The sequence below is a fragment of the Camellia sinensis genome, chromosome 9 (assembly GCF_055761805.1).
Source record: "Camellia sinensis isolate YWXY chromosome 9, ASM5576180v1, whole genome shotgun sequence".
NCBI lineage: Eukaryota > Viridiplantae > Streptophyta > Magnoliopsida > Ericales > Theaceae > Camellia > Camellia sinensis.
Window position 1 is genome coordinate 140,503,710 of NC_138969.1, and position 12,245 is coordinate 140,515,954.

Sequence of the window (12,245 nt, forward strand, 5' to 3'; positions counted from 1 at the left end):
GTGCTCATGAGATGACCTTCCCTAATCGTACCTAAGTTCCTGAGCCGAGGCAACTTTGGTGATGACGGACACGTGGCCTTAGGCATGAGTCAGGGTTTCCTAAATTCTCCCAAAATAAAATATTTAGGTGGCGACTCTGTATCTAGCAAAGCAGTCCATGTTTGACATTTCTTTCTTAAAATCAGTTTTCCAAAGCGATTTGCCGGATTTGGACTCTTTGGTGATTTATCAATCTCATATTGCACATTGTGAGATCAGATTAAGAACCGTGACAATTTGAGTCCGGATTGTGGTAGCAAGGCCCCCGGGGCGCGTCCACACAACCAAATTGTGAACCCATAGTAAAAACAGTAGATAACAAAATGAAATCATGAAACTAACAACCCAAATTTTCGGCAAACCAGCATCTAGTAGCAGCGCGCTTCACAGCAACATTGCAACAACAGCAGCAGCCCAGCAAAATTCTGTAGCAGCAGCAGCAACCAACAGAATTAAAGATGAAGAACATCTAAGCAACAAGGCAATCACTATTGTAGTGTGTTACCGATTGGAAATAGTAAAGATGGAGCCATATTTTCTTTCTTTTGGTAACAAAAATTGAATTTCAACGCAATCACTATTATTGTAGTTAAACAATAATTCTATATTTAGAATTTAGTATGTTCAAATTTGTAAATCTACACTTACAAGGATAGATGCTCGTGATGCAAATTTACTTTTAACAGATGATGGGACCACAATACTTCTAAAATCTTCATGCGACAAATAAGTAAATAGTGGAAGGAAAGCTTCACTGAGACCCATTGCTGGCTTTTCTTTTGCATTCAGAATTGATTTAACATACATATCAAGAAATGTTGGCTATGCAACAAAAAGCAATCAATCAAAACACTAGCTAGAGGGACGTTAAATATAAGTGCAACATAAAATCCGAAATCGTAGGACCTGACATAACATTAACATCATGTTTGACAACATTGATAATTTTAGTGCCATTTTAGTATTACTAAACACTGTCAGCATCCAAATTTGTAGAATTTCAAAATGTAATGGTTAATTTGGCACTTGAAATCAAAATTTAAATCATATTCCATTTAGCATGTTCATCATTTTGTGCAAAGTCAAGTTTCTCTATCTTAAAAATTAGACCCCCTCTTTAATGGATTTTATTCTTTAATTAGTTACTAATTTTGCATTACCAAATTGCACTCAACTGAGGAAGCTCCAAAATTTATCATTTTTCAGCACTAGATAGGGTCATCAATAGCCCACAAGAATATTGTTGCTGATACAACAGCTAAAAGAAAAGAGCTTCTTACCTTCCATTGATCAAATAAAGAAGGAATTGAACTTGAAAATTCCAGTAAAAGCCCCAACAGTTTCGGGCTATCTTTGTATGGGATCCTCGCATCCTTTAGGTCTGCAATGTAGGTTTTGTAGATTTATGATGACTGAAAAAATTAAAAATATAAAATGCATAAGAAATTCAGAACTAGAAACCCATAAAAATGATTTAATCAAAACTGGAAAAATGTTAGAGGGGTAAACCTCTGAGAACAAATGAAAAAATGTTCGTTTAAGGCATTGCTCATAAGATTCAATGGCCAGAGTTATATTGTCGGCATCTCTATAAAGAACCCCTATACAAAAAGAATTTTAAGAAACTAATCGATAATAAAACTGAGAGAGAGAGAGAGAGAGAGAGAGAGAGAGAGAGAGAGAGAATTTCAAAACAGAACATTATTTTTGTGTCCAAATAATAAAAATGTGTAAGACTGGAAAACCTAGGATACTAGACATCACCACTTAACAGAATCAACAGACACAATATGTAGTATTGATTTTTCAAATGCAGTGTCAGCAAGCATTCTTTTTCTCTTCTTCTTCTTCTTATCTCTTTTTTGTTTTTTTGTTTTTCTTTCTTTTTGAGGTAAATTAATAAAGTGACAACAAAGGGGCACATCCTCCATCCATACACTAGGTCTAGGGTCTACAAAAAGCCAACTATAATCCATCCACCAAAGATAACTCTCCCATAAAATCAACCAACGCAAAAGAAGTGTCACAAAAATTCCCTTTCACCCATAAATGAAAACAACGTAAAAGAGCCAATTCAAGTTTGTGAAATGCAATCCCAATAAAAAATAAAAACATTAACTTCAGTATCAAATGAAAACTGCATTTATGTAACCTTGAATTTTGGCTGAGAAGCAACATTCACAAATACAATCTTTTTTTATCCCCCTTGACAAGTAACACCAATAATACCAATGACAATCAAAAGAGCAGCAATAACTACCATGTTAACAAAAAGAGGAAGTAACAGCATACCAAAAACGTGATGACCACAGGGTGAGAGACAGAAACAAAGAGACGTAAGTTATTATATGCTTCCGCATATGTAGGGTTTGCAACAATAGCTTTCTCAATCACACTTGCAGCAGCATCCATTTTACCTTGTAAAAAGAAATAAAACGTAAAATCGATCAGCAACTGCATATTGTCCTTTCCAAAAACAAGATTTTTTTGAACGGGTATAGGTACTAAACCTGGACAGTGTAGACGACACCAAGATTGTTCAAGGACTGTGAGAAATTTGGTTTGATGGATAAAGCCAGCTGCAGAAGAATAAATAATTTTTATAATATCAAGTGCACGATGATTTGAGACTTAAAATTTGCACATAAGCATCATAATTTTGCCTGATAACACTCCACAGCTTTATCAAGGTTGTCACGGTCTTTGTATATCACTCCTAAATTGTTGCATGCCTCTACACAATGAGGATTGAAATGGAAAACAAGTTCATAAAACACAATTGCCTGCACATATATTAAATAAATATTCTCAAGTTCTAGATTTGAAATGCATCAAATTTCTCATTAAAGCAACTAATAGAAAGGAAGAAAATGAACGATGATTGGAAAAAGGAAAAAAAATAAAATAAAGATAATGTACTTTCTAGTAGAGAATAATGTTTGAGGAGATCAGTTTCATTCATGTGAAGTTTGCTTCAGAATGAAAGACATGAAAAGCAGAGAGATAGAGAGACACAAAAGTTTTATTTCCTACAAATTTACCATGTCAAACTTCAGCATTTCCCCATATGCAACGCCTAGATTATACATGGCATCAGCATAGTGCCAATTATAATACAGAGCGTTCTTGTAGTATTCCACACCTTGGTCAATGTCTCCCTCCAATTTAACCTAAATATATCATGAATTCACAATTTTAAAATAAAATAAAATTGTGAATGATAAAAAACCAGAACAAAATGATTTCTACAAGCAAGTGTTTAATGTAGGAAGATAAACTATTACAAATGATCCTTGGAGTTTCTCTCCTTCTTCCTTAATATAATCCATGTTTATTATGGGGGAATTTTGGCACTATTGCACTATGTTGTTTCTCAAGACCCCTATAGGTGAACACTAAAAAGTAAAATTTATTTTTGACATCAACTTGTGTCATCTAAATAGATCTAATATGCGTCATTGATGAATGGAAGACTAACAATTATATTGAAGAAACATGAAATGTGTTATAGCACAAAATCACCAAAAAATTGCATCAACTAGAACTAATCTAACATTAAGACCATCCAAATTATTGACCATAGTACTGCCAGGAGTCACAAATCAAAGCCTAAGAAAAAATATGGGTACGGGACACGGACACGACACAGACAAGCAGATACGGCATTTTTCCAGAAGTAGGACTAGAACATGTGGAGCACTTTTCCAAAAGTAGGACACATACACGTCAAATAATATATTAAAATTTTATTTTATATATGCATATATAATTTTATATAAATTAAATAAAATCACTTTTTTCAATAAATAATTTTGTCTAAAATAACCATTATACAATTGAATTTTTATTCTCTAACATGTGGCCAAAAATTGGCCAGGTCGAGGATCTACTACATTAACAAAGCCAACAAGGCACATGAGTTTACAACATAAAAAAAAATATTCAAAACGATCGCTTTGACTTCTCCCTTTCACAACTCATCTACTACGATTTGTACATTTTGTCTCTAGATGTGTCTCTGCAAGCTCAACTCGAGCAACTATAGCCTTCCCTCCACTGAGGGCTTGGGTCTTGATGAGGTGTCATCAGTCTAGGAAATCAATTATGATGGGGGCTTTTGCAAGGGCTTCAATCACAATTAGGTGTGGTCATTCTAGGGCATCGATCGCAATGGGGGCTTCGGCAAGGGCTTCAATCATGATGGGTGCTTCTATCTAGGGCTTCAACAAGGGTTTTAATTGTGGGTGTTAAAGCCTTCGATCTAGAGTTCCAATAACACTAGCATCAATTGCAACGAGAGTTTGTTTTATCCATGGTCAATTTCTTTCAATAAATTTCTTTCTTTTAGAGGGAAAAAATAAATAAATAAAAGCAAGTGTCTGGCAATGTGTCTGGTCTTGTCCATCACATGTCCATAATTTAAAAAATTAAAAAAGAAAAATTGGATACTATTTTTCGCTTCTCAAACACAAGTCGGTGACATGTTCGGAAGTATGTGTCTCAGACATCTGGGACAATAATACATGAGATGATAGTGTGTCGGTCCTTCATAGACCAAAGCTAATAATAAAATTGTCAGGGGATAGCAAAAGTTCTGCAGGTAACTATGGAATGCAATTTAGCATGTGACTAGATGATGATTATTTTTGGCACCAACAATGGTCTTAAAAACTACTTTTGTTCCTAAATCTGTCAATGCAATTGCCATGTTGTTCTTTGCAATCTCGAAGTTTGGACACACAACAAGACACCTGAGAAAGCACAAGCAAGAAGCATACATGGCACTTATCAAAAACAAAAAATAAAGCGTACATCGTATCAGCAAATACCAAATATTTTTACGCACCAACACAAAACAAACATGATTCTTAGAAGGTAGATAACCTCTCATAACAGGCAAGAGCTGATTCCACGTCTCCACGATTCTTATAGATGACACCCATGTTGCAGTAGGCTTCAGCATACTGGCCTCTCTAATGCAGCCTTCTCATAGCAACCAAGGGCCATGTCATATTGCATCATTTCAGAATAAACAACACCAAGGTTATAATATGCAGGCTGCACAAGCAAGGTCAGTGCATTATTGCGGGTACATGTATATTTATGAAGCAAGGAAAACGCTCCGTCCATGAAAAATGAGACTAAAAGTTGGAGGACTATAAATGTACAGCATAATGTGGATCTATTTTAATAGCTTTGCAATATTTCTGTATTCCCTCCTGAGCGTTGCCAGCAAGCTTTAAGCTAGTTCCGAGATCTGTCAAAACAATTGCCAGGTATTCTGCTACAGGTTTGTATGAAGGGTCCGCTCTCAGAGCCTTCTGATATGACTGCATCAAGTGAAATTGATTGAATGTGAGAAGTAAACACGCAAAACTTTTGCAAGAACTAATTATTCTGTAGATCAAATGTCAAAATCCAACATACCATGTGTAACTGCATACATAGCATAATAAAAATGCACTAAAAACATAAAAGAAAATTGTGAATGTTTCTTGCATACGAAGCCTAGCCCAAACAAAACATTGCTCAGTCTGGACAAGGCTCAAGAAAAATGATCAGAGTTTATGTCAATCTAGATCAACTAAATCTCCTCATTACAACAAAACTCTTATTGCTACTAACATGTTATGCAAAATTATAAATCTATTTCTGTACAGGTTGGGGCAAAGGAAAATGAATGGAGACAAGCAAGAGGCACAATAATCTTCTGCATGCTTTACAAGAATCAAAGCATGGATCAAACTTCTGCCCTTCACATAACTGATATCTATCAGCACCGTAAAACTAAGCAAATGAAACAATAGTTGATGACTTTTAAGTGCATCATATGAGAAACAACGTATAAAGCTATAACCGAATTGGGTTATGCATGTAAATGTAGCACAGAAGGTGATCCTTCAATCAAGTAGCTGATTACTTCATGTTTCAAGTAAAATGTTAACAGTGTCGTGAATTCTCAAGCAGAAAAGAAAGTAGCACAATTAAGGAAAAAAAAGGATGGCTTGTCAATGACTAAGTAAACTGGTTTATATATAATGCAACTAACAAAAAGGCACCAATGACAACAATGGGATACCGAGTAAATTTAGGTTTGGAATAACTTATGAATTATGAAATAACAATGGTAGGATTTTGATGAAATGTAACACGAGGCCAATTCACTTGCAATTTTGGTTCTCAATGGTAAATAACTGAAACGGTGGAGCAAAAACCCGGTTCTAACCAGCCTTTTCTTCAACCATGGAAGAGAGTGTGTGATGATGTGAGAGGAGGGAGGAAAGAGAGAAGGAAATAGGGAGAGAAGAGAGGGAGTATGCATGATGTGAGAAAAGAAAGAGAGGGAAGAGAGAGTGTGTGATATGTGAGAGGATAAACAAGGAGGGGGAAGAAAGTGGGAGATAGATTCTCTACTGATAGGTATTTTTTTTCCCCTAGTCACCACGGTTCTATAATTTTCCCTTGCCCCTTTTCATTTTTAGTAAAGTGTACCTTGTACAAGTTATGTTCATATTACTACTACAAGGTATACAGGTAGAGGGAAAGTCTTTAAAAAATAATAATAAATAATAATTACCAAAACAGAAAAAGAAAAAAAGTAAATCTAAAATAATCTACAAATGATTGTAACTAATAGACCATTCAAGAACTAATAAAGAGCACCTGTGCTTTTTGAGATGGTGTAACATGGCAACATATAGCTGTCCTTGACAAAATTGATAGTTCAGTGAATGCTTTCTTGTAATGCTTAAGTGCAATTTCAACAGCCCAGTCATCAATGACAAAAGCCACATCCTATTCCAAAATAATAACAGTGATTTAAAAATAAAAATAATAAAAAAAAGGCTTGGAACTAACTAAACCAAGAACTAATTCAGGTCAACCACTTTCCTTGAGACAAATACACAAAATAAAAACAGCAATTCAATTACTTACAGATTACTATACCTGGAAATATTGCAACCACAATAATCATTAAGGTATATTTGTTTTCTCACATGGCTTCACTTTTATGCTTGGATGCAACCACCCTATGTGCAAGGACCAGAAACATCCACCTTACAAGTTACATTATATCATCATTTTGAACTATATTGATGTTTTTTCTCAAGAATTTATGGCAGACTAATGTAAGAGCAATTATTGCATACAAGGATGACAGTAGCTTTTTAATTTTATTTCTTTCTTCTCTTTTTCTTTGTCTGTTCTTTGCTGATTCAAGTGCAGCTTTAATATGTCAGATTTTGATTCTTTTTGTGGTTGTCAATCAATCTTAGGATATGGAAACAATTAGCAATAGACTTCAAAAACTTCAGGCAATGTTTGGTTCCAGGCCCATTGTTATTTATCACAACATTATGTAGTAAAAGTTATCCAAATTGTAGTTTATTACTCAACACTTTCAAAAATATCTCTGTCACTAATGATATAACGATACAAGACAATCTATATAAGTCAATATCACTGTGGAGCCATAGCAATATGTATTGCAGTAGACTTGAACCGGAAACACTGATATTCTTTTCAACTTTATGTCATGGAACATGGTTAAGGATGATTTTCCTGGATTGATAAGCCAATCCAAAAGCAATCAGAATATTACACACATTTCTCTCTTATTCTGAATTTTATAGACCAGAAACTGGGCATCAACTGCATTTTGCTAAAACTTATCTATTTTCTGCTTTACTTCATACTATATTCCAACACCATGTAAACCTTTCTAACTGAATAGTCATATCTAATCTGTTCTAATTCAAGATTTCTAGTAAATATACCCTGAAATTATACCATCCTTGTCCTGCACAAGCACATTCACGATCTTCGGTTGCAAAGCAACACATCTCAGAAAGTTATTCATGAATCAATAGCAGACATTACAATTTAGTATAAATGGTTACAGTTAATGCTTTTCAGACATCCATGACTAGTATCCACTTAATCAAGGTATAGAAAACCCAATGCTTCATTTCCCACGTGATCTAATCATATGCTTATTTGACTCTAAAATCCCACAGATGTTCCTATACAAGATGAGATCATATTGTGTTGTGTGCATAACATGATTAGGATTCACTTACACAAGGTATATGAAATCTATTGAATTCCCAAGTGTACCTAGTCATATTCTTATGTAATTCAAAAATCTCAGAAATTGTCCTATACAACATGAGATCGTATGAAATATCGCAATCATCAATTGTTGATCCTCCACCGTAAGAGACTACAACCTCAAATGTTTACATAGTGCTTTACATGAATGTGTGTGTGTGTGTGAGAGAGAGAGAGATAGAGGGGGAATCTGAACATACCTGAGATTTTTTACAGATCGAAGAGAAGAACTAGTCTCGCCACCGAACTGTCGAGCCGACGAACCAGTCTCGAATTGCCAAGCGTTGCTGCCACCAAACCGGTCTTGCCGAACCGTCGATCGCTGCCGCCGTCGATCGTTCCCCTTCGAAATCTGGCGCCGCTTAACCACTCTCCCCTTCGAACCTTCTCTCTTCTCCCTCTCTTCTAGGTTATCTAATTTACAGCTTTCTAAAACCCAATTAGAAGCCACAGTTTGTATATATTTTGATACCAAAAAAAATATAATACATTTTTGGTCATTGGCGCTTTTTTTTAAATTTATTTATTTTTTTTAATGTCATTAACCACATAAATTGTGCATTGTGGAAATTAAAAGAGGAAATTTTGAGAGTGACGAGGGGTTTACCTCCTAGAAAAAAAGAGGAAATTTTGATTGGTAACTTTCCACTGCCTCAATTTTTAGAGGCAAATCACCAAAAAAATAAAAATAAAAATAAAAATAAAAGTAGAATAATTTTAATTTTTTTTAAAAAAAATTAAAACTAATTTGAGAACTATATAAATCGAAAATATATTTTTAAATTATTTATGACCTCCTAAAAGATAAAATTATACAAAAATAATAAGTATTTTTTTATTTTTCCACCAAATTGTTTTTAGGTTTTTCAGGAAAAAAAAAATCTTAAACAAGTTTCTGAAAATAAAACCAAATATATTGAAATTGATAATCTAATATTCTTTGAAAAAGTTTAGATTATCTCAAATTAGCTATCTCAACTTAAGAATGTGTTTGGGCTTGATGGGTTCATTTTGTGATTTAATTCGATGATCACTTTAATTTTACAATTCAATAACTAGAATATTTAAAATTCTTTGAAAAGTTATAATAAAAACACAAATCACTAAATCATTTGATTTCACTAGCAAAGTTTTTACCGACGAATAGTGTTATCGTCGCTAAATGTTTAACTCTTTGCCCACGCAAACTAGTCGTCGCCAAAAGTAAGCACACTAATAGCGACGCTTATTGTGTTGCTAAAAAATAAGTCCCGTAGCTAAAATTTATGAAATTTTGGTGCCAACCAATATTTTTGGCACCTAGTCAATGTTATGTTTTTTTAGCGACGATAGTAAATTGCGTTGGTAAAGGTCTACTTTTCCCAACGAAATTGATCACTGTGTCACCAAAAATATACTTTTGGCTACGAACAATTGACGTTGTCGCCAAAAGTAGTCGCCAAAAGTGCAATTTCTTGTAGTGATTATAGATTAGTGGGGTTTATACTGGGTATGTCCAGGCTCTGTGGTGGCCTTATTTGATTGCTGAATTGGCACTAAAATCAGGAAGAAGGAATTCCAAATATGGAAAGCCTTACCACTTGCTGTTCTATGGTTAATTTGGAAGCTCAGGAATGATTGTGTGTTTAATAGTGCTCAACCTAACTCCTTGCAGCTCTGTGAGCTTATCAAGACTAGAGTTTCCATTTGGTTGAAGAGTCACTCTATTGGGAACTCATACTCATATTCCATTCATGATTCTGTATTCAATTTTAACTAGACCAGGAGATGCATTTGATGAATTCAATGTTGTTTTGCTTCTGTGTTTTGCTGCTGAATGTTCTACTGAGTGTTCTGCTGTTCTGCTATTGTGCTGCTGTTCTGCTATTGTGCTGCTGTTTCTGCTGATGTCTGCTGCCTGCTGATGTATGCTGCATTGGCTGCTGTGATGCTGCTGTGTTGCTGTTGTGATTAATGGGATCTGTCACTAAAAGTAAATTTGGGCATTTGGCTGGAATCTGATAGGGTGCATAGGGCAGCATGAGGCACATTCTTTGGTTTGTTCTCTGTGTTTTTGCAGTGTTCTGATGCATAACTCCATATCTTGTTGCAATTCTTGGTGCTGTTTGTTGCTTTCTTCGGGGTTAATTTCTTAGTGTATGTTGTTGTGGATAGGAGTTTGCTAGTGTATTGTTTATAAGTTGCTGGAGAGTTTACTGTGGCAGGGTAGTTTTTATTTCTCTCTTTTGTTTTGCTCTCTATTTTGGATTGGTTTCTCGCCAATCTATGGGCTTAGTGCTAATAGATGATTGTGCTTCCTCCTTGATGCCAACCTAGTTGGGATTTTGGAGTGTTAGCTATGATGTTTTTTGCACTTCCCTCATTTATTGATGTATCTTGATGCTTGTACTTGCTCATCTCATCAATAAAGTTTCCCTCTTTCTTTGCTGATAAAAAAAAAAAAAAAAGTGACCTCAGTATTACTTTTGTACCCCTTCTGTTCTCTTAGTCAATACAAAAGGCTTGTTTATGCCTTTCTCATGGCAAGTTTCCTCCCAGCATTGTAATAAAATAGAAAATAACAAACCCTTATGATTATTATCCATCACTCTTGAGTCATATAAAATAAATAAATGTATTATAACTCTTTTTCTCTTTATCTCTATATGTTACATTCTCAAAATGGGATTTCTCTTATAAAATAATATTAAAATTTGAATAAATAAAATTATTTTGATTATGAAAATTATGACTTACACTGTAAAACATCATAATGGCCTCAATTATATTTTTCATCTCGGCCTACAAATATGCTTGAGCTATCTTTATGTAATCTCTATAATTTGTCTATAGTGTCAATTTAATCTTTATAGTTTAAATTGCTTTATTTTCATCGTTAAATTTTTATTATTGTATCAATTAAGTCTAATTGATAGTGCTCATTCAAACTCCTTAAAGTGAACTAGGGCTTTTGGACTAGTGGTTTGCACTTTGTGGTGTGAAGTTGTAGGTTCAAATTGTATAGAGAGTAGTTCAAATTCTTTATAGTGATTATTTCTCTCCAATTATAAGAGGTGTATGCAGCTACAGGTTATTGGACTTGGGCATAATGATTGCTTGTTAGACTTAAGGTAGTATTTGATAAAACTGAAAATTGAAAATTAAAAATTAAATATTGAAAATTGAATGCTGAATACTGAATGCTGAATTGAAAAACTATTTGATAAAAATTTTAGTACTAAACTAAAAACAAGTTGTTTGATATGCATAAGATCAAATTTAAAATTTATTATTTTCAAATTATATATTTTAATTTTTATATTGTAATGGTGGTGATGGTATGATGTTGATGGTGGTGGCGACATGATAGTGTTAATGGTGGTGGTGGTAGTAGTGGTAGCGATGGTAGTAATAGTAAAATAATGGTGGTATTTATGGCAACAATGACAATGATGATGAAGGTGGGGATTGTGGTGGTGGTGGCATGGTGGCGGCAGTGGTGGTGGTGGTAGTGGTGGAAGTGGCTTGATGGTGGTGGTAGCAGTAGCAGTTGTGGTGGCGGTGGTGTCAATGGTGGCAATGGTGTTAGTGAGTTTATAATAGTGTATATCAATATTTATATTTAGTTTTTATAAATTTAGCAGAATTAAATAATCTTCATATGATTTAAAATTTTATCAAGGTTTAGCCTATTTTTTAATAAGCACTTAAATTGTTAAGTGATATTAATTGTCGTTATCAAATAGACTTAATTGACAATCACTTAATATATTCACTTTTTAAGTGTTAAATCAGATTATCAAACATTGTTGGGTTTCTAGCTATTGTTTGACTATAATATTTCTCATATTTCTAATTATTCTCCTATTGATTGACAAAAATAACTCAAAAATGATTGAGGAGTTGATATCTAAGTTAAAATAGGTAGGCAATTTAAATTTTTTTTTATTATGATTTTATCTTTGATAAAATTACTCTACAATCCTCAAGCATTAAAATTTTAAAATCATAATTTTTATACCCACTCTTCTCCTTCTCACCACTTGTCACCCATTGCCCTTACCTCCACCGCCTGCACCACTACCCATCTTTCCAACTTTACGCCCCCCCCCCCC

General features: G+C 34.2%; 1 pseudogene across 1 annotated transcript; it reads right to left on the reverse strand.

Moving 5' to 3' along the window:
• Positions 1–555: 555 nt before the first annotated feature.
• On the reverse strand, positions 556–7,206 carry LOC114265265 (putative UDP-N-acetylglucosamine--peptide N-acetylglucosaminyltransferase SPINDLY; annotated as a pseudogene). The gene is made up of 8 exons (XR_014341214.1): positions 5,208–7,206; positions 4,924–5,097; positions 4,715–4,790; positions 3,081–3,209; positions 2,703–2,822; positions 2,555–2,618; positions 2,376–2,462; positions 556–1,640 (listed from the first exon to the last, which is right to left on the reverse strand). The product of XR_014341214.1 is annotated as a putative UDP-N-acetylglucosamine--peptide N-acetylglucosaminyltransferase SPINDLY (transcript).
• Between the last annotated feature and the right edge of the window lie 5,039 nt (positions 7,207–12,245).